General features: G+C 43.7%; 1 long non-coding RNA gene across 1 annotated transcript in view; it reads left to right on the top strand.

Moving 5' to 3' along the window:
- Window positions 1-8,249: 8,249 nt before the first annotated feature.
- Window positions 8,250-21,718, top strand: part of LOC144145504 (uncharacterized) — a 69,094-nt gene continuing 55,625 nt past the window's right edge. The window contains exon 1 of the long non-coding RNA XR_013317507.1: window positions 8,250-8,358. This is a non-coding gene — a long non-coding RNA (uncharacterized LOC144145504). The remainder of the gene's footprint in view (window positions 8,359-21,718) is intronic.

The following is a 21,718-nucleotide window of genomic DNA, read 5'->3' on the forward strand; positions in this document are numbered from 1 at the left end:
CGAGACACATCTTGCCGGTACACGCATAAACCAACAAGCAGACTCTGCTTCCGCATTTCCTTTGTGCGTTGTCGCCCACCCCAGCCCCGTTACTCATCCCCGAACACAAACCCACACGCGCGCGCCATTTCGGCAGCGGCGCTACGGCGCCTCCGCGATTGTTAGCTGCACTTCGATGAGTGGCGTCTTACTGCTTCACATGCATTTATTCTGAAAACACTGCAGCACACTAGTGCCTGCTCGGCATTATTGGCTGTAGTAGGGCTTGATTTTCGCTTGTGCGTTGCGCATTCTGCTACAATATTACGGCCACCTCTTTATAATTAACAGACCAGTCGGACAAGGCAGTTACGTTGTAGTTACGTTACTTTAGGTAACAATCACCAAACGTTTGTGATAATGAATCGTTGGCCTGTTTCAGCATTTCTAGATTTAAGGATTTACCGCGCTAGTCGGACAGAGGCCGTATATTTACTCTTCGCTCCTAATTTTTTTAGTATCATCATTATATATATCACCGACTATCACTGGAGCACACTTGAGGTTCAGTGACAACAAATGCTTGCCAGGTTATAATATGCAGCCACACGGAATCTTGCGCAAACAATTAGGCCCCCGCAGTCAACACAAATTATGGCACGGTGGTGGTTCGGAGTGGTGTTTTTTTTTCTTGAATTCCAGACAAACATCACCTTATCGTGACATGTATACTTGCAAAATAAGTAATCTGGTTGTCTTGGTTCTTTTACTTTGTAGTAATACTGTTTACCTCTTAGCCGGGAGAGAACTTCTATCAGGATTGGCCCCTTGCTTTAGTTTCGCCAAAAAATTGTTTTTTTGAACACTGTCTTGAGCCTATAGGGAAAGAAAACCGACGCGTTTAACGAAACAAGTATTTCCTGAACAAATGTGACTTGGTTTCTGGAATGGAACGAAACATCCCCGGCCAAAGCACAGCAGTATTCCCCATCCTTCCTAAATCTAGAATCTAATGTGAACATTCACGTCCGTCGCATCAAAAAAAAAAAAGAAAAAAACCCGCATTGGAGCGGTTTACAAAGTATTTAACGTAGTGTAGTATGCTCTCTGTCATCAAGCACAGCCACCTCGGCTGTCGCTTCCGTAAGTTATCAAGCATCCCGGCGTGGCATTATACTGCTTAGGAATACGGCATGATAACGTATGCCTCGTTTGGCGTTCGTGCATACTTTTTGAACACGAAAATTGTACAAATGAGTGCTATCAACCACAACAACAAGTATCATTCACAAGGAAACACGGCGAAAAGAGCATGGCCGAGGTGGCCGATCCGGCCGGAAGTCCAGGTATGACGTTTTTCAGCCGGTTTTCGCCCGCGCTCTTCGGTCTTCCGGCATCGAGCGGCACAATGGGGGCGGGGCATCGGGCCACTTTTGTTTGCTCATTGCGCCGCTTTCGTACACATGAACTATTCAATGTGTACTTGCTGCTAGTCAACTTTTCTTTTAATTCTAAAACCGCTTCACTTTCCCTTTAACGTTGGATGGGCATCATTGATATCCCAGTAATCATCGTACCGCGCTTCTGCCATGTTGTCGGCTGTAAAATGCCCAAGATAAGCCTCCAGAACGCCTTGGCAACGTAGCAATGACTAGCCGAGGCCGACGCAGTGGATGAACGCCCTCCGCGTCACCACAGACGCTCAAATGCCATGCGCTTTTCCTTTATATTTGGAGCTTGCCTCCAATCATGCCTGTGTCGTAAAAAGCGTGTTGGGAGCAGGCCAACGGTCTGTTGATTCTGGCCTGTGCCCACTGCCCACAAGCAGTTGGTGCTTATGACAACAGCACGCAAACAAGAATTCGCTAGCGCGTCAGTGTCAGCTTGCGCGCGTTGTGCGAACTACTTCGTGGAGCCGTGAACGTTACGGCCCAAAAATGGTGAACTCAGAAAAAAAAACCATCGGCCGAAAACTAAAAAGTAAACTTACAAAAAAAACAATGTGCCCTCGGAGATTCGAACTTGTGACTTGAAAAATAACATTCCTAGAGCTTCACACCACACGGCCATGCGCCAGCGCTGGCGACGTTGGAAATATGAATTATATAATGTATAACATGATGACGCTTTTATTTAGTTTTAGCATTTCAAGCAGCTTAGGTAAATATTGTATTGCGCTCATACAGTAAGCGTCCCCCAAATTTCCGCAATATCTCACGTCTAGCAAGTGCATTTCTTAGACGGAAAAGCGTTCGAAGATGTGTGGTCATGCTGCTGACCGCTGTGCTTGTTCTCTGAGCTCAAAACAGTGCGTCGTGCTCCCTAGTTAGCTTCTCGGGAGGTTAGCCGGGACGTTAACCCTAGGAGGTTCGCTTCTTGGGAGCTTAGCCCTATTCGACATAAAAATACCTTTGCGAACCTCAGCAACAGTGATGTTGTAATTGCTTGGGAGAGCTTCCCTTGATTCCTCAGTGATGTCTTTTCTGAGATAAGTGAGGCTGCCATACAGGCTCAGTATCGTCGCTTTCTCTTGGACATGATTTGTTGCCCACCACTGAATCGTAAAGACGGTTGTTCATGCATTGTTCGACGAGTTTTGCGAAAAATAGGGCTAGTGTACTTCTCTATAGGCATCCAGAAAATAGCAAGTTGTCTTGTTCCTGAAAACGTCCACTTGTTTCTGGAGCCACGAAACGATATTTGGTCGAGCAGTTTATTTTGCATAAACGCTGGTGCTGCTCGAGTCTCAGATGACTCATAATGGTCTACCGGAACGTTCTCCAACTACTACGAGAAAACAAGCGGCAGCAAAACTTTCATGGTCGTTCCTGGAATAACCGAGGCATTCACTTTTAAAAAAATGTTGTGGAAACTAACATTCGGAGGTGCACTCTGCATTCGCCGCTGATGTAGCAACGATATATTGTTGACCTTCTCGGTGGTTGTCGGGGTGCTGCAGTGTGCATTGTTATAGCCAGGCTTTCTTCATATAAACCAATGTATTTGCCGTGTCGACAGGTGGCACTTTAGAGCGCGGTGCGCAGTTGTACTGCATAGGAAGCCCTAAGAAGCTTTTCGTGAAAGACTTGATTTGTCACTCAAGCCCCGTTATGTTTTGAGAAACTTTCAGCAGCGTATTTCAGACTTCGGTGTGAGATGCTTTTATGGCCAAGCTTTTGAGGTCATCGGAATCCCTGATGTTTCTACCTAAAATCGAAGAGCCAAGACGTGCATCCAATCAACGGCGTTTTCGTTTCACAATCTTTGTCCTTCAAATTCGCGACCTTCTCATTGATTCCTTGGTGGGTGATTTGGTGCAGGCAAGAAACAGCTAATTTTATTTCTCCAAAAATTGGGGTACTCTCTGCTGTCTTCCTACCAATCGCGCTGCGGTCAGCGCTGCGTCCCTGAAACACATGCTCGAACACCAGAGAACATTTATCTTCACGCTACGGCTACGTAAGGGCCACCTTTCTACAATCAGTTGGTCGCCAATCACATCGTGACTGCGATCACCAAACGGCTACACAAACGGCTGTGTAAGGTTGGGTAATGCATCATGCAGGCCAAAAATGTAAACCTGAGGAAACTTTTTGATGATTTATACTTATAAATCTTTGTGCAGAAACGAATGTTAAGGCAGTGTTTTGTTAGAAAATTTAATTGAAATGTTTTATTTCACGAATTTATATCTAGAACACATTGGCATAAAAACCTCTTTCCCTTAGCAACGCTTGTAGTAGTGATCCCATGCAATTTGTATATACACAAATACCGTTTTTGGGTAAAAAGCATTTACTAGATGTACACAGTTTACTTAATAATATATGGGTGCAGCGTGCTACAAAAGGTGCGGAACAATTTAGTTCACACAAAATCGGTTTGATGTATGGCAATTACTACTCAGACAAAAAAAAACAGCCGCAAATATTTACGGGCCATGAATAATAGGTTACACAAATCGTAGAAATTCACCGAATGTGAGCCGACATTATTCTTTTCGCGTCAATAGGCAACATGGTTCGCGGCACTATGATTTTGAAAACCCGACATATACAACAGATAAGTATAGCTCCGCGACTGAATACTGTACATTAAATGAGGGTGAAATACACTAAAACACAGCATACAAAGTTTATGTGTCGTTTCATTTAAAGTGGAAGATGTTTTGGCGAGCTTAAAAGAGGTTTTGTTTACGCGGAGTTTATATTGCATCTATTTTTCGAAGTGTACACCAAGAAAATAGCACACTCCAAGCCTTAGATGGCCATAATTTAGGTATATTCTTGTAATGTGTTTGCTTGAGCGTGAAAAAGTATTGCAGTTATTTTTTCATGCGTTTCCTGCTGATCTAACCGCATCATTCTGCTACGGTAGCAAGTTTCTTAATGGCATAGGATTGTATTTGCTTAATTTCCTCATCTGAAATTAGTAACTCTGTGTCTTCAGCTTATATTATTTTTTCATCGTTACGTATTGAAAGTCGAAGATAATTTATCTATCGTGACCATAAAATTGTTCCCAGTACGGATCCCAAACAGACGGCGTGGTTTTAGGGTCGTAAGAGGCACTTTTTAAAAACGTTCACAACGGTAGTACGGAATGAACAAGCTGAGATCATGCGGTAAACACGCACGAAACAATCAGAAAGAAGGTTTTGTGTTTGTTATGTTCGCTGAGTGAATAAAGCGGCTCTTCCGGCGAGCGGGGTTGAAACACTTTGACAGAAAAACCTTCGCTTGTTAACTTTGGGCGTGAAACAGGCGCTGTTTTATGCGCTCGTTCCTCACATGCCGAACAGCACCGCTGAGTTTACGTCAGAGGCGGCGATGATGGATAATACTCTCGACATTCGGTCAGACAGCATGTAAAAACAGCAAGCTCTCGTGTTCATAGAATAGACCGCCGATGCCATTGGAGTCTATAATGATGCCTTGCCTAAGACCACGTGCGCCGTAGTTCATCAAGAGTTGGGCAAGAGTTCCCAACTTGAGTCCGTGTTTCATACAATGTGTTTGTGGGAAGGTAGCTTGCTGGGCAGTTTGTGCATTCGAGCGTTTTGGAAAAAAAGCAGCGATAAAATGGCAGCATCTCCACTCCGTGGATGATGGCGACGGTGCGGAGTACGGGGACTCAAAATGACATTCAAGTTGCGCCCCGTGTGACAACCGATTTGCCCCCCCCCCCCCCACCGTCATTCGGTTTGAGCCGTGAGTTGGACCTTGATTACTCCCCTAAATGAACGGCAACTCACTGCCCAAATCAAATTTCACTTGATTTTCGCTTGATGGGGGTGTGCGTACGAATGAACGTGGAAGAACATTATGAGGTCTTAAGGTACTCTGCACCGTTGCAAACGAAGGAGTAAGCCATTTGACTCTCCGCTACTAACTCACGATCGTAGCTCAATGGGTAAGATGACTGACACTAACTCTGTCTGGTCTACCAGACACAGGGTCATATCTTGCCGGTGCCTGTGTGGTTTTTTGGCATTTTACATGCTATGCGGGCGGACGCGGACGGACATTGTGAAGTCCTAAGGTATTACGCACCTAAAAACGCGAAGAAACACGGCAAGTAAAGGACAACTCACGCGCTGGTCTAGCAAATGAACGGCTATTTGAAAAATGATACATCTAGCTAAATTAACCTGGTTGCGGGAACAAATCTTTTAGCACAAAACTCACTCCAGACTCCAGACGTGTTGATGCTAAGGTGTATTAATCGTCAAATATACGCCGAGTTGCCTGCCCGGCGCGTGTTTTGTCTTTTTTCCCTCGTTACCCGGGAGGAGCGCTTGATGTAGTACAGATTCCTGCACCGCCGGAGCCATGTGGGGAACCCCTAGCCATTACATACGGCGCTCGAATAGGCCAGTGTGATTCCACCGCAGTGCACCGCCACGCAGACGCCTCTTAATAACGTCGCCCAACCTCAACCACCCTACCACCTGTAGTGCTAAACTGCAGTCCTAGAATATTAACGTGTGGCAATCTCCCGATCCCCATCCGCTTTGCTACATCGTGAAGGCGGCCACACTAACCGTCGCCTCGCATACATCGAAATCAGACTGCGAGGTTGCTGGACGAACAACCCATGTCGTTGGCCGAACAATGCCCTAACGAGCTCTACGAAAATCTGTCCCACAGACCCTGGGGTACAGCGCGATTCAGCCACTCGCCGTCGCCTTATACATACCTATCACCGAGCCACCGCAACAACAGTAACTTCTCGCATGAACGGTCTTGCGGTCCACGTAAGGGGAACTATAATCAGCCGCGTGAGGGTTCAAAGAGGCTCTACAAAAAAAAATGGCAACCCCTCAACGGCGCCTTGCTCTGCCAAAGACCACACATCACGACGCGCCCTCACCCTGACGCTCCAGCATAACCCTGACTCGAAGCCCAAATAGAATGATTAATTCAAGCCGCGACACATACGCTTTGCTAGAACCACAGCTTGAATGTCGTGCTGGGCGCCTCGCTCCGGAAACGCCGGGCGGTCACCGCAAAGGAGGCGATCACGTGCGCTCTGTCTTTTGTGCCTACGCTGAAAGAATTTGCGTCAGCCTTAACAGCTGGGCTGTTAGGATTTCACGAAAGAACGTTGAAGATACCAAAAAAACAGCGTAAATCAACAAACTTTTCAGTACAGCTTGCATGTTCAAAAAAACATAATTAGCGAAGTAAAAACACTTGATCGCTGCAATAGTAAAAATTCACATCAATAGCGAAAAGCAGGAAAATGAAACAAAAAAATGATCCAGCATATTTCGCTACTCATAGCCATATTTGGCTATAAAAAATTTGCACTCCTCACAAGCAGCATAAAATTTCCGTTCAAAAGTGGACAATTCTCTAATTCTCCAATTTTCTGGTAAATTTTTGTTAGTTTGCTTATTTCTGTGGTTCTAATCTATTTGAATCCTATCAAGCCCCGTGTTCAGGGAATTGTATTTAGGATGCTTAAATAAACAAAATTGTCAATGGACGTTTGAACACTTGTTTTATGCGTATTTCACAACACAATGATTTGGGTAGGCTGCCGAGGTTCAGTATGCATTTGGGCTCCAGCAAACGTCTGAAGAGTTCGAGCAAAGTTCAATTATTGCGAAGTTTTATTTGCAATGGGTTACAGGAGCTCAAGACACAAATTCGATGCGGTGGATTTTCAGCGTGTACATAAAAACCACATCGATGAAAAGGGTTTAAAAGTATTGTTTTTTTCTGTCACAATTGTGTCTAACATCCATCTTCAGCAAAGGAAGGTTCTGAGAAAGGGCGCCAGAGGGAGCACTCACTAAGGTAGAAACAACTTCGGAACTAGGATAGCTGCGGCCACGCGTGCAATACAAGCCGCCTTGAGAGGTGATGGTACTGGCAGAGGCAAACAAAAATCTCCTCACGAAGGCAGGAGAGCAGAATTCCAAAAGTGTGGTCAAGTGCTGACTGGGGTGGCCGCCAAAGGCAAGAGAAAATTTAACAGCGTATCACAAGAAATGAGACTGCCTATCAACGGCAGAGCATTAGGTAACAATATTCTGCTCATAAAATAGACATAATTTGTTTTAGCTATTCTCGTAATTATTCTGCCATCCCGTGGAGTTTGAAAAATAATTTTCTGGTGCCTTTGATCTGGTGCCTTTGATTCCGCACGCCACTAACTTCATCAGGGCGTCTGCACAGGATTGCTTTTACATGCAGGTGCTACAATATAGTAGGGAAGAGAATGAAGGTACTTGTTACAAATAGCACATTAAAAGCGTATAGACTGAAAAAATTCTAGTGATGGTTTTTTAAATTTTAATGAACACGATTATCTGTTCCTACAGCTGCAGGAGAAGTGTCATTGCCACTCCGAAAACATGGCATGTGGCACAAATAATGTATGATGATAAAGGATATGATGATAACGTTGATGATAAAAGCTTTTACTTACTCATTCCAGTTCCTAAACCAGACCATATAGGCTTGAAGTACCTACCACACTGGCTAATAAGTAACAACGCAATTGAAGCTTCAAAATATAAATAATATTTTACGTCGTCTTCCCGTCGCCTTCGCAGTCGAGTGAACAATACCCTCGCGAACGCTAATGAAAACAGACCAGCATACTTACGCGCTGAGTCTATGTACATAACTGAAAACATTTACCGAAAATAAATTCATGCGAACAGCATGACTCTATCAATTTACAACAACGTCTCCAACGAAAGCAGATGTGCCAACTATATATAGCTGTAAAGCAGTTGATATTCATTACAGGTGTTCAAGCTCTGCACATCAGGAGAATAAAGCAGGCGCCTTAAGGTAGTGCATTTGCTTCGAAAAATTATGCCGGGATTGCCTGCAATCCTCAGTTTCACATGCTCTCTGGCGGGTAAGTAAAGTCTGTGAATATTAGGTAGACAGGGCACGGCAGTTGTCTATTGCTTGTGTGTGAATTTATGATCTGTTTTAATTTATAATGCATGATCTTCTAGGACATGTAAGGTCGTGGAAATTTAACCAGTATATTCTTATAAGATACGAAGTTCTATGGTGAAGTTCGTAGTGTTTTCCCTAGTGCAAGTGTGTCATTATTGTGTTAACTAAATTCTGGGCATTTCGATCCACTCCTATAGCAAAGCTGGCTACCCCCATACCAAGATTTTTTTTCTGCATGGAGACACTAGGCACTCAAACCGTCCGCTAAGTGATTCATTGGATATTTTGTAGGCTTTTAGAAATACTATGTTCAAGTGAACTACTTACTAGACGCAAACGAAAACAAGAAATCCAAGGAAAGCTTTGCTGGGTCAAAGCTATGGACAGCAGTGGCGTCCACTTGGTCAAAAAGTTCTTATATCAAATGCTCAAGAAACAAATATTGTAAAAATCTAGTTTTCAACGAGCACTTGAACTCTTTTGAACCACTTTTCCTTCAGATATCTTAGGTTTCCTTGATAGAGTTTTGTTTTGATTTTTATGTTTTGGCATTTTTGTTTTTTCGCTAATTGTGCATTTTACTGTTATAAAAAATTACAATCAATCAATATTTTAGCTTTCCGTATTTTTCAATACGAATGACGTGCTGTGCTAGAGTACTCAGTTAATGGCTATTTTTTGGGTTATTTGTATCTCGTCTTTTTCTTATCCAAGCGTAGGCACACAAATACATAGACGTCTGTGTTTTTTATTCAACAGTGGTGCATTTACACGAAAGCTTGAGTAACGTTCCCATTCTCTCAAACAAATTACCTCTAAGCCTTGGGGCCAAAGAAGTTCAACGGCTGCCTTTTGTTTCAATCTTAAGTGCAACTCAGAAACCTTCATTTATTAGTTTGGTACTTTCACTTGCGAACGGTACATGTGCGTTTTTGCCGGGCAGCACAATCAACTCGCTCTGTACCCAAGGCCATACACATGCCGTGATCTAATGATGGCCTCTATACCCGTTTACGCTCTCAACTTCGCGTGGCTATGAACCAAAGCAAAAATCTCGTAGATATCGAGTGAACGCCTAGGTTTCATTGAAAAGCATATTTAAGACAGCCCTACCAGCTCTTGTTTTGTTAAAGGTAGTTTATAAAGTATGAACACTCCACCCAACCTCAAATTTACCCGCATCAGGGCAGTTGCCGCACCCCAAACTTTTGAAGAAGTACAACTGACTCACTCCTGTCATCGCCCAATTTTCCTCCCTCGGTCTTCCCGCTGACGGTACGCGTCGGTCAAGCATCTACATCCCTTTTCTCTCGTGCTGAGAAACAGAAACAAATACTCGCACACACTTCGTCCAAGCACCATTGCCGTAAACCGTTCCTTCTATAATATGAACTTACGTGATTGTTGCGAGCGTCTTAGCCCACCGGCTATATTATCTGTTCTGGAAGCAGATCATGTTCCTTTCTTTTTTATGCCGAGGGAGATATCCCATTTTATGGAGGCAGTGTTTTGCCTTGTCGGCAATATGCTATATTCGTTCGCGAATAATCTCAATGTAACTCGAATGCTCCACAAACAACCAGGCGGGAAGGTAAATGCCCTCAGGGCATACAACGCGTCATTCGTGCATACTTCTCTGAAACTTGTGTATTTTTGCGCTCCTCACGGAGTACAAGTTTGATTCAATACTTTGTTTTATTTTTAAAAAACCTCTGTCGTCTTTGGCTAAATGACATCGGGTGGGGTGCTGGGTACGCACTCTTTATAGATTCACGCCCTCTGGACGCAGACAAGCCATCCCAAGTCAAGTCAGCCTCGGGCTGCAAAGTGCCTCAGGAAGTGCCTTTGTACTGCCTATGATGTTTATTGCGTATGCTCATTACTCTTTCTCGGGAATCTTGAGCTGAGCCCCGGGCCCGAGATCGAGAATCCAAAATATCTTCAGATATTTCTGCGTTTAAGGCCCAACAAGAAAAATAGAAAAAAGTATTTCCGACTAGAACTCGCGTTTTGCTGAATTGGAAAAACGAACTGCCAGTATTGATGGACTTCAGAAAACGGTGGCTTTGCTTGAAGCTAGAATTACTGATCTTGAGGACAGGAGCCGGCGTTCCAACTTGGTAGTTTTTGGCATACCCGCGGAGTCTGAAAAAAAAACCGAGGATATGTGTAGAAAGACAGTGCTGACTGAGGTTTTCGCAAACAAGCTTGAGGTCAAATGCAAATCAGTGGGTAGGATTCATAGGATTGGCAAGCCCGGCAGAAACTTGCCAGTTATAATATATTTCAAAGCTTATAACGACAAGCAGCAAATCATCTCGAATGCCCATAAGCTAAACGGAACAGACATATCGGTTCAATACGATTACTCAGAGCAAACGCTCCGCAAACGGAAGCTACTTTGGGATAGCGCGAAAGATGAAACGAAACCTGGCAAAAGGGTTACCTTATGCCCGAAAAACGTATCGTCGATCGAGGCAATTTTGTATGGGATGATTCGAAAAACAAAAGAACCAAAATTGGTGGTTCCCAGGCTAGTAACAAAAAACTATGAGCCGAATGCCCTAACCCTAAGCAGCTTCGGCTTTTAAACATTAACGCACGCAGCATCGTAAATAAATCCGTACAACTGGAGTCTATTCTTGGTAATAGCCCGCATATTGTCGTGATAACGGAGACTTGGGTGGGAGACCAAATCACAGAAGACGTTGTTTTCCCCTCTCCTATCATGTGTATCTTCGTGACAGAAACCTTAGGGGGGAGGAGTTGCCATCCTCGTAAAACTTGCTCTTGATGCGACACTTTTGCTTCAGATGGACTATCACTACAGCCTTAATTTAAAGGTATCCTATTGTGGGCGTTCCTTCCTTTTTTTGCTGTTTATCGTGCTCCTGATTCGCCTCCTCGGCTTCTGCATGACTTACACGAGCACATGGTATCATTTAAGCATGTTAACATATTCCTGATGGGTGATTTTCATTTGCCTTGTGGTAATTGGGACTCTCCTTTCCCTGCTCTCGTACAATCCCCGCATGCTTCATACTTTCTAGATATTATGTTGTGTCATAATTTGCATCAAGTAGTAATATATCCAGCACGTGTCGACGTGACCTGTGCTTCTATACTTGACCATATTTTGTCAGCAATCTAATTGACAAATTTGCCGTCTCCATTGAAGATGGCTTTATGATCACTGTATTGTGTCATTTTTATGCCATTTTGAAGCTGTGTATACTGCTGATCGAACTAATTTATCCGCATCAAAGATTTGTCGCGTTCACAGGATGAAACTGTATAAGATTTTTCTTGAACTACACCTGAGAAACTGTCATGTTTCTGGTGTCCTTCAAATGTGGGAGACGTTCAAACACTTGTGCTTGCATTGTATTGCTAATTTTATTCCGGAAAAGGAGAAAAACACGTGTAAGCCAACCCCCCGGGTCTCTCGTGATATTAAACATTGGAAAAGGAAATTAAAACGCCTGAAGCGAGGAGCGTTGTCTCGTGACATTATTCAAACCCCCCAAGTAGCCCTGAATCAAGCCCTGGCAACTGCTAAACGTAAATGTTTTGAACACAGGTTACCAAAATTTATTATTCTGCCCCACAAAAATTTTGGAATTTCTTGCCGTACAAAAGAAAACCCATCGAAAAATTGCGTCATGACGACGCGCTCCTCGTTGAGAAGGCGGACATTGCTGATCATTTCAGCACCTATTTTCGTAGTGTATTTTCCTTAGTTGCTGAGCTAATGCACCAAATTGTTTCTGTTTGCAAAGCTAATACTGATATCTTGTTCATGTCGGGTGTAAGTTTAATGCTGCCGAACTTAAAAAACGAAGAAATCAATTGGCCTGATGGGATACCGAACGCTTGTCTTTCTCGATACGCTGAAATGTTATCACATTTTTTTGTAGCAGTTTTTAATGCTTTATTATCTTCTGGTGTACTACCCTCTGACTGCATTGCACCTGTGTTTAAAAAGGGCGACTTCATGATTCCTGGTAATTATCGTGCCATTTCTATCACGTCATCTTGTTTCAAAATTTTGGAGCACGTTATAGCTAACTACATTACTAAATTTCTTAACGACAGCAGTTTATTACCTCCCGTCCAGCATGGCTTCCGAAAAGGGTTTTCTACTGTAACCCAACTAACCTGTATTGGTCACAGTTTTGCAAGCGTCCTTGAAAAGTCTGGCCAGGTTGACGTAATTTTCTTCGATTTCCGTAAAGCTTTTACCTTGTTTCCCACGCACATCATAGGCGCAAACTGCAGTCAATCAGACTTCCTGCATTCATAACAAACTGGATTTCTTCCTATCTATCCAACCGCATGCAATTTGTCAGTGTTGAAAATAGTTGTTCCAAGTCTTTACCCGTCACTTCCGGCGTGCCGCAAGGCAGCGTACAAAGTTCCTTATTGTTTTTAATATATATCAATGATATCTTTATTGCAATCACTCCCCCATTCAAATCAGACTGTTTGTGGACGATCCTATTCTGTTTACAGAAATAACTTGCCCCGAGGACCAAATCAAACTAAATTCGAACCTTCTTAACGTTCATGCATGGTGCACAAAGTGGAATATGCAGTAAATAGAGAAAAACCCGTTTGTATAAAAATTACCAAAAAGAAACATAGTTTGTCGTTTTTTACGAGCTCCCAGAACAACCAACTTTAGAGGTCACTGCTTAAAGTACCTTTGTGTTACGATTACAGACAAATTAAGCTGGAACAAATATGTTTCTAACATTTGTACTTGTTCATTTCGCAAGCTTTCCCTTCATAGGCATAAACTTAAATGAGCTCCTCCAAGTATTAAACTACTTGCATGCACGTCGATGGTAAGACCAAAACTTGAAGACGCATGCTCAGTCTGGGACCCACAGAAGCACAAAAAACATTCAGGCTCTTGAAATGATACAGCGCAAGGCTGTTCTATTTATCTACTCGACATATCGCACGATTGACTCTCCTGCTAATCTGATGAAACAACATGGCATCCAAACATTGCAAGCACGTTGTAAAATAGAGAGACAGAAATTTCTTCACCAGCTCAAGACCAACAAACTTGGACATAACCCTGACCACTATATTCAACCATTGACAACTCGACGTACACGGCATCGACACAGCGTGTCACTAACCCCCTGTAGGGCCAGGACAAACGTGTTGAAATTTTCTTTCTTTCCGCGCACCATATCTGAATGGAATGATAAAGGGAAGGCGAGATAGGGGCCGATAACTGTCTGGCGTTACGCCGACACCTCAACCGGCAGTATATCATAAATAAACAAAAAATAAATAGAATGTTTACCGGGAGCGTCTGGTATACTGGGAGAAAAAACCGCAACTTAACACGGGATGCAGGAAACCACTCCTATCAACGTCCTGCTATAGCCCGGGAACCACCATCTTTTCGCGGGTTGCTCAATGAATGCACTCACGAATGTTGGAGAAAGGGAAGCGCGTCGGCATTTCCATAGCCAAGACGACGAAGAAACGTTCTGGCATGAAATGTTTTTTAAGATGATGCCACTTTATTTTGTTTCAAGAAGACAACAGCTCCATGACGATCCGGAGTGTGTTTAAACATAAGTTGCTGAGGACGTTCACTATAGTCATGCGGATAGAAGAAGCACAGCTTTTGCTACAAACGAGCTAACGGAGCGGGCGCCAAGTTTGATGAAGATATCAAAGAAATATGAAAGAAATGAGCGAAGACAATAAACTACGGTTTCCGATGTTGGGTTGAATAAGGTATTTTTGGTGGCCTAGTTCGAATCCCACCAAGGACTGCCGGTGAATTTCTTTCCGAGGCTGCAACAATGGATAAAACACATGACATGAGCTTACGGCAGCATGATCGTAAGTCAAGCGCTGTTACCACAAACGACGTCAGCGTAATGTGAATAACGTCGGGAAGCCTCCTTGAGCGATTCCGTGACGTCGTTGGGGAAAATCAGAAGAAGCTCTTCTCAATGATGGCCCCCCCACGCTGCTGTCACCGAGCTAATGCGCGAAGAAGTGCAGCATCCGCTGTGTACTTCTATGTTGTCGGGAAAATCCACAAATCCTAAGCCGTAAGTTACGCCGCAGCTATTCACCATCCAAGTACTTGCGCAGGTGGCCTACCGGAGGTCTAGCCGTACCACCGTCCTGCTTTCTCACACCACACCTGCAGTTGTACACACCACCACCTGGAAGACGAACAGACCGTCATTGTGTGCGGCGCTACTGAAGAGAAGTCAGCCACTGTTGTCGCTGCCAGTAAGATTCGCTTGGTGTATCAGGTTTCTCGCCGACGCACACTGCCCATTGCCCGGCCTACGACTGACTGCGATCGACGGGTACCTGTCTCAGGCCACTCGCCCTCCAGCACGTTTGAACAGTTCACCGTCACCCTATACATACCTATAGCCTAGCCACCCCAGAAACCTGGTTTGTGTCTGCCACCTTCGGTAAACACCATCTGAATGCCCGCTCTGAATAGGGCTTACAATCAAGCGCTTCGCCTAATAAATGGGTTCTACCCGCCTGTCATCTGTCAGTGCTTGAAGCCTGCGGTGAATCAGGACGTAACAATACTTTGAACTTTACGGGAAAAGAAACAGGTATTTAAAACCATGTGCCCGGGTAAGACAACTATGATATGCAGACTTTATATTGCTTTATGCGGTTTTTGAATCACGCTTTGAAACCGGTGGAATTGTTGGGGCACGTGAGGTAGTGTCACGTTCTGACACTGCATGACGCCACCTCTTCTACATCATATACTACTGTTAAAAAAAGTTATTTCCTCCTGTTCTTTTGCGAATTCCTTGCGTTTACTCCACTATATAAAACGCTGGCTTTCATGTGAGCTAGCGGACATGCACTCCAGAAAATTCGGTTCTGTCCCTTAAGGTGTCAGAAATATACACTTGTTCCATCCCATGGATGCGCTATGCGGCGGCTGCATCATCTGTATATACACAGCCGCAAGGTAGCGCTCACTGAAGAAACAAGGGCTGATAACCCATACCAGGTATATGCAGATGGCGTCAGCTGGGAAGTAATGCTGAGCGCTGCACCTTTTTTGTCGTAGGCTGAAACATGAAGCGGTCAAGGTGAAAAATGCAGCTTCCACAACCGTGCAGGGTCATTTTGTTTTACGGCCCTTCGTACTCATAAAATCATACACCTGCAGCACACCATTGCAGCATATAGAAGCTGAAAAGGAGCCCCTTCAAAACGAACTTTAGACAATATATAATGCATGCACAGTTCCGTAACGCTGCGCAATGTTACAGCAATTAGGCTTTGCTGCTCTACGGAAGTACGTATAAGTAATAAAAATTAAAAGCATCGGAGAAATGTATTGCTTGTGGAACGCTTGAACTGGAAACTGGGTGACTGATGATAATCAAGAAATCGCAGAGGCATCTATGAGCGATATTTCACGATTAAGGAATTTGTGAAAGTTGGCACACACTGCCATGTCGGACGCTTAGTCCCAATTTATAGTAAACATTAAAAAAATAGCCAAATGCGACCATCAAGCTCCGCAGGCACTCGCCGATGCCCGCGAGCAGCAGAGAAGGCCACGCCCTAGCGAATGACGTCACGTTAGCCTACATGGCAGCGCAGAGAGTGCCGTCCTGTAAACCGTACATTAAAACCAGTTCAGGGATAACGCCTCTTCATTGACGTCCAACCACTCTATCCTACATTGCTCGAGTACATTCTTTCCCACCGAATTTTCTTATATGACCGGTCTGATATAATGGCCTTGCAATAATTTAGACGGTATCTCGGTAGCCACTTCGTAACCCTCGTATTCCACCGACTGTCACTTTGTCGTACCACATGACCAACCAGAATTTATTGTTTTCCTCAAATAAAATATAATTTCATATGTTGACGCTTCTGCACTGGCAAACGAAGTTCGTTTCCTGTCGCTAAGCGTTTCTTTTGTTATTTTTTCTTCTATGATTCGTTGACACTGCTTAAGGTTTTTTGACAGAAATTTAGTAGGACGCAAGCTTTCGGTTTATATTATATCACCGGGCGTGCACTTTGGTTCACAGGTATGGTTGGTTCACGGAAAGCGTACGCGTATGAGGTCCCGGGTTCCTCTTCTGGAGGGACTGATTTACTACGCACCACTTCTCCACTCCTTTTACCACCACCAAAACGCTTTTCTCCAGTTTTTACCCATCGCCACCACCAACGCAACCCTCCCATTTTGCGCAATCTATTGAAAGTGGTGCTAGCGCTGTAATCAGCAGGGTCTCGTGTCACTCGCTAAGGGACCGAGGTGGTCGCTGGGATTTAGAAACAAGAGCACAAAGTGAAGGCAGTGCAGGGGCACACTAGCGAGAATGTACGCTGAAAAAATGTACAGCCGCCACCGTTGTCACTTCAAACTCCATCCGTCCGAAAAGCGGTGAATCTATCAAGTTTGACGGGAGAGATGGGCACTACGAAGCCAACGGGCACCAAAGAAAATACATATATCAATTCATTAGGAAAAACTCCACAACAGCTAAAGCTTCACTAGTGTTTGTATTCACGAAATAGAAGCGTTCTGAATTTTCCACTGATTCACTTGCTTACTTTTTCTTATCGAGTGTGCATGCGAAGTGCACCACCTCTAGTAAATATTGTGAACCCCATTTTATACTCATCGTGTAAGTCAGCGCCGACAGCGTAAGGAACGTAGACTATTACTTTTTCTAGCCCAGGGAATTTCAAGTGGGCGATGTTCGGTATTAGAAAAGCTTTTTGGACACAAATATATGCTGCAGTACCGTGCGCTGCCATCGACGTCTTTAGGGCAGGCGATGCGAGTCAGGTAATGAAGCAATTACGCTTCAAAAACCGGGACCATTGACCCCAGGAACTGTTTCTTCTCGTCTCAATCGTTTAGTCCCACTTTGAAACGACACAAGGGGTTGCATTTACGCAGAGAAAAAGATATCCCCAACGGAGAACATTGGCGAGTAGGCGTGTATGTTGCTTACGTTCAACATTTTATGCTTGGCGCATGCACGCTCTTATAAGGCCCCTCCGGGGCTTTTCTGTATCTCGAGTTCACTAAGTGACCTAATAAAAGATATACAGCTGCCGACGCAGTTTATTTGATTGCTGATGGTTCATTCTTTAGTTGATTGCTTCGGGCAGACGTGACTGCAACTTTGTTTAGAACTTTGTCTAGTACTTTGTTTGGAACTAGAACTTTGTTTATAACTGTGTTTAGTCCCTGTAGCACCAACCTATCGCTTAAAATAAATGGCTTTTATGTATTCTCCAATTTGCGTCATAAAGTATATGAACGTGATTTTTTTGTATTTATGTATTTTTTTTTCGTTATTATTCTACAATAAACCCCAGCTGTTGTCAAAGAAACGACCTGAGGATAAACAGACTGGAGAAGCCACAATCCCTGCGTGTGTTTATATTGTATGCGCTCAGAGCTGATGGTCTTTCCTCCACACAATTAGAAATGTTGAACGTTTCTTTTTACATCTCGTAAATCTGGACACACACTCCTTGAGTCCTAGTTTTCAAAACTTAGCAGTTAATCAAACCTCAAACCCCAATATTGAAAAAAATACGCCAGCTTGTCCATTTCATTCACCCTTTCATACGATGCAAATTTTGCGTTAAGTCCATTTCTAAGTATGCATTGAATTCGAACATTTCTAGCGGCCTTCCCTCTGTCGAAGGAGGATGGCTGCCAAGGTTACGCCGGTTGCGGGTGTGCGGACTACTTTCTCGCATACGCGTGAAAATGTGCAAACGCAGGTGGGTGAGGTAGGCAAGCATTACGCTCTCGGAGTGCCTTGTGTCGCACTTTTTCAAGCAGTAAGAACGACACCGTTCGTAATCATTTTAAAGACTTTGTCTATTTTTGCGCATTTTTATACGCACAGTCCGATGCATCTTCGCTCACCTTTCTCGTCTTTCGTCGTCAGGAATTTGCAGGTGCGTGAAGTTTTCGCAGTGTGAGGCACAACTCTTTCGGCATTTACGACGTGGTCCACAACTGTCACTTCCTTTAAGGCGAAACCTCAGTAGCAAGGTTAAAACTACTAGAACAACATACGGGTGACATACGTTAGGAAACAGGCTTCCGAGGTTACTAAACGCTTTACACGAACTTAACATTCAGCTGGAAAGCAACACCATTATGCATACGTACCTTTCCTGCAAAAAATTACATTGACACAATATAATACCTAGCGTGTCAGCTTTGAGTGTCAGCTATAGTGAATATGTCGGTATAGGCTAGGCTTGGCGATTTAAAACCACCTGACATTTCCTTTCCGTCGTGTATTGAATGATTTGTGAAATTATATATGTATAGTGCATTCCGTATAAATATAGAGTAATGTAAATCTGTATGTATGTATTATCAAGGTAATCTATATGTATTGAGTTATTTAGTACATCCGTCGGTGTATTTTCTTCTGTGTATGATTTGTGCGCCAGGCATGACTTTTTGTAGACGGCTCAAATTTTTCATCGAGCCCTGTATAGAGTGATTTATCTGTCCAGTACATATTTCTCCTTTCTTTTTTGTTTTACTTCTCTTGTTCTTGTTATTGTAGTTGTTGTCTATGTTTTTTTACATTCTTTCAATGGCGCTAGGGATGCCTTAATTCTACGCGGCCTATTACGTTTTAATATTGGTAGTGACTAAACAATTTGTTGGTGATATTGCGATGTTTTTCTTGTACCGATATCAGGGTACGTTTCCACCCCGTAAGGTCCATCATTAGGTTTGGCCACCGATTTCTGGTATATACGGACCAATTCAGCGGAAAGCCCTTGTTTACCTTCCCGCATAAGTAGCCTAACTTGAGGTACTTCTGCCATGTCACGTTTTCCGTCCCAGAAAAATGTTTTCATTTATTTTATGAGCATGAGGACTCCTTTGTTACTGCGTTTCATGCGCACCTGTAGGAAAATCTCAGCATGACTCTTCCGTTACAGTGGAGTAACCGTATTAAAGCCTCACCCCAATTAATGCCCACGCTGTAGGGTGCACTTATTGTTCTCGAATAAAAATATGAGCGGAGTGTTCAACGCAAGAAAAAATTGCCTGACTGTGTATTCGTCATACCGCTGGGTAAATATCCACACCCCTGGACTTTTTTCAAACATTTTTTACTATATAGTGAATGCGACCCTTGAATGTACGGTGGCTCCAAATGATGATGAAGAACTACGGCAATGCTGGCAGGGTTTGTATGGCTTTCCCCGCTTCGAGTTTTATAATGGCGATCTCTAGAAAATGGAACTCTTGAGTAAAAGGTATATTCAGCACCTCGCTCCTCATGTGCTCTTTGGGATTTCAAGGAGCGTATCGGTCAAGAAGGGCTTAGGGGCAGCATTTTCACTACATGTCTAACAGCAAAAAATGAATACACATTGATGTGGAAAAAGGGTATATTGCAGCGATCATGAGTACCGCACTAAAGTAGAAAAAAATAGTTGCGTCAGAGAAGCAGTGAACCAAGGCGTAGGAACGGTAATACGAAGCAGGTCGAATGTGACGGAGTCTGCTTTTGCCGTGTTGATCTCACGCTATCTCTTTTTTTTAAAAAAAACATCAAGTTAAATTACGAACACTAATAACCAAACATGAATACCCAAAGATAGCTACAACTTAGCTCTACTCTTACATATCAAAACGATTACCCGCAGCGAACAAAAAAAAAACAGTGTCCGCTTTGCTTGAAAAACAGGTCAAGATATCTAGGCTCGACTAGGTGCTAATAACGATTCCCAGATAATAAATCTTCTTCTACGCTTCGTGAACAAATGTAAAAACTATGAAATTGTCGGTACTATTTATTGCATTATTTGGGCATAACCTCAACAGAAAACGAAAGACAGACACTTCAGATCTTCCCGCTAAGGTACGACATAATTTTCTATTCTATTCCCTCCACCTTCCTTACAAACCCCATTTCGCAATAGTGACTTGAGACATTCTCCTGCGCTTTATATCACAACGGACTATTTTTTTTTCTTTTGTCTCTTACTCCTACTCACCATGAACTATGGATCCTCATTGCGCCTGGCGAGGCTCTATGCATTACAGACAACAATTTTTAAGAGCGTTTGAACAATTTTTCAGGGGTTAAAAAAGGCGATCGCGGCATACAGCGGAAAATCGACTTAACGCGAAGCATGGATAGTCTCATACCTTGTTAGAGATCAACTGGTGTGTGTTATTTTCTTGGTGTTATTAGGTTGGAGTAGTTGCTGGTTTTACAGAAAAGTGAGCTGTCGAAAATACGCGGAGAAATTTAAGACGACAGGAGAATCGCTAGCCGTTCAATCCATAATGCGAAGAGACCCCTGGCTACAAGCGCCGACAATTTATTAAGCAAAAGAAATGCAAATTCCACAGTCACTACCCCCCCCCCCTTCTCTTTTTACGGCGCTTCTCTGCAAACTCGGTGGCTGTTCGTGGAAGCCAGCGTTGTGGAGTGTAACTTCACAGGGAGCCTCCTACAGTAGGGTCGCACACGCCCGACTGGCAGAGGCTAGCTAGAGTTAACTTGTGCAGTTATTATCCAGCGGTGTACCGGGTAAGAAAGCAGAAGCACGAGTAGGAGCATCGGTAGCAGCACCCCTAACAGAGGCAAGGAAAGCGCCAACAAAAACTTCGCTTTGGAACCCAGGCATCTGTAGTTACGAGTTGGAGCTCGTTCGATATTGCTGGCAGGCAGCTGGGCTACCGCCTTGCCATCGTGATCTGTTGATGTGGCGGGAAAAAAGAAATAACGTTTCTTTACGCACCTTTTATGTTAGGTAGAATGGAATTGAAGGAAACGTTCTCTGACCCATGAAATATTGCCGCGAACCTAGCATAACGTTTTTTTGTTTCTGAGTTCTGTTTTACCGCCCGGCCGTGTTGTCCTTGTGCCAAGGGAGGCGCGTGTTCGATTCTTTATTTTTTACCCCGCATGGGTTATTTCCTTTTTTAGGGATACCTTTTGTCCTATCGTTACTCAACCAGAATAACTTGTCATCTCCAGTGTTCTCGATATAATTCGATGGTTCGAGAAACAACGACCCGAAAGATAAAGGGTCACCACCGAGCAGATGCTGCGGCCTTCGATTCTCCGAAACGCACCTGCGCACGTCACTTTGCTGACTGCTGCTTCGACACGTGTATTCTTTCAGTTATTAGGGGAGCACAACCTTTCTCCAATAATCTCGCTTTTCCTTCATTACAGCCGCGTCGGGTTTGGCTTCGTGACAATACGCAGGGATTCAGCAAGGCAATATTGGGTATAACAGAGCGAGTT

Source organism: Haemaphysalis longicornis, unplaced genomic scaffold (assembly GCF_048455015.1).
Source record: "Haemaphysalis longicornis isolate Haplotype H1 unplaced genomic scaffold, Haemaphysalis longicornis Haplotype H1 scaffold_7, whole genome shotgun sequence".
In the NCBI taxonomy this organism is placed as follows: domain Eukaryota; kingdom Metazoa; phylum Arthropoda; class Arachnida; order Ixodida; family Ixodidae; genus Haemaphysalis; species Haemaphysalis longicornis.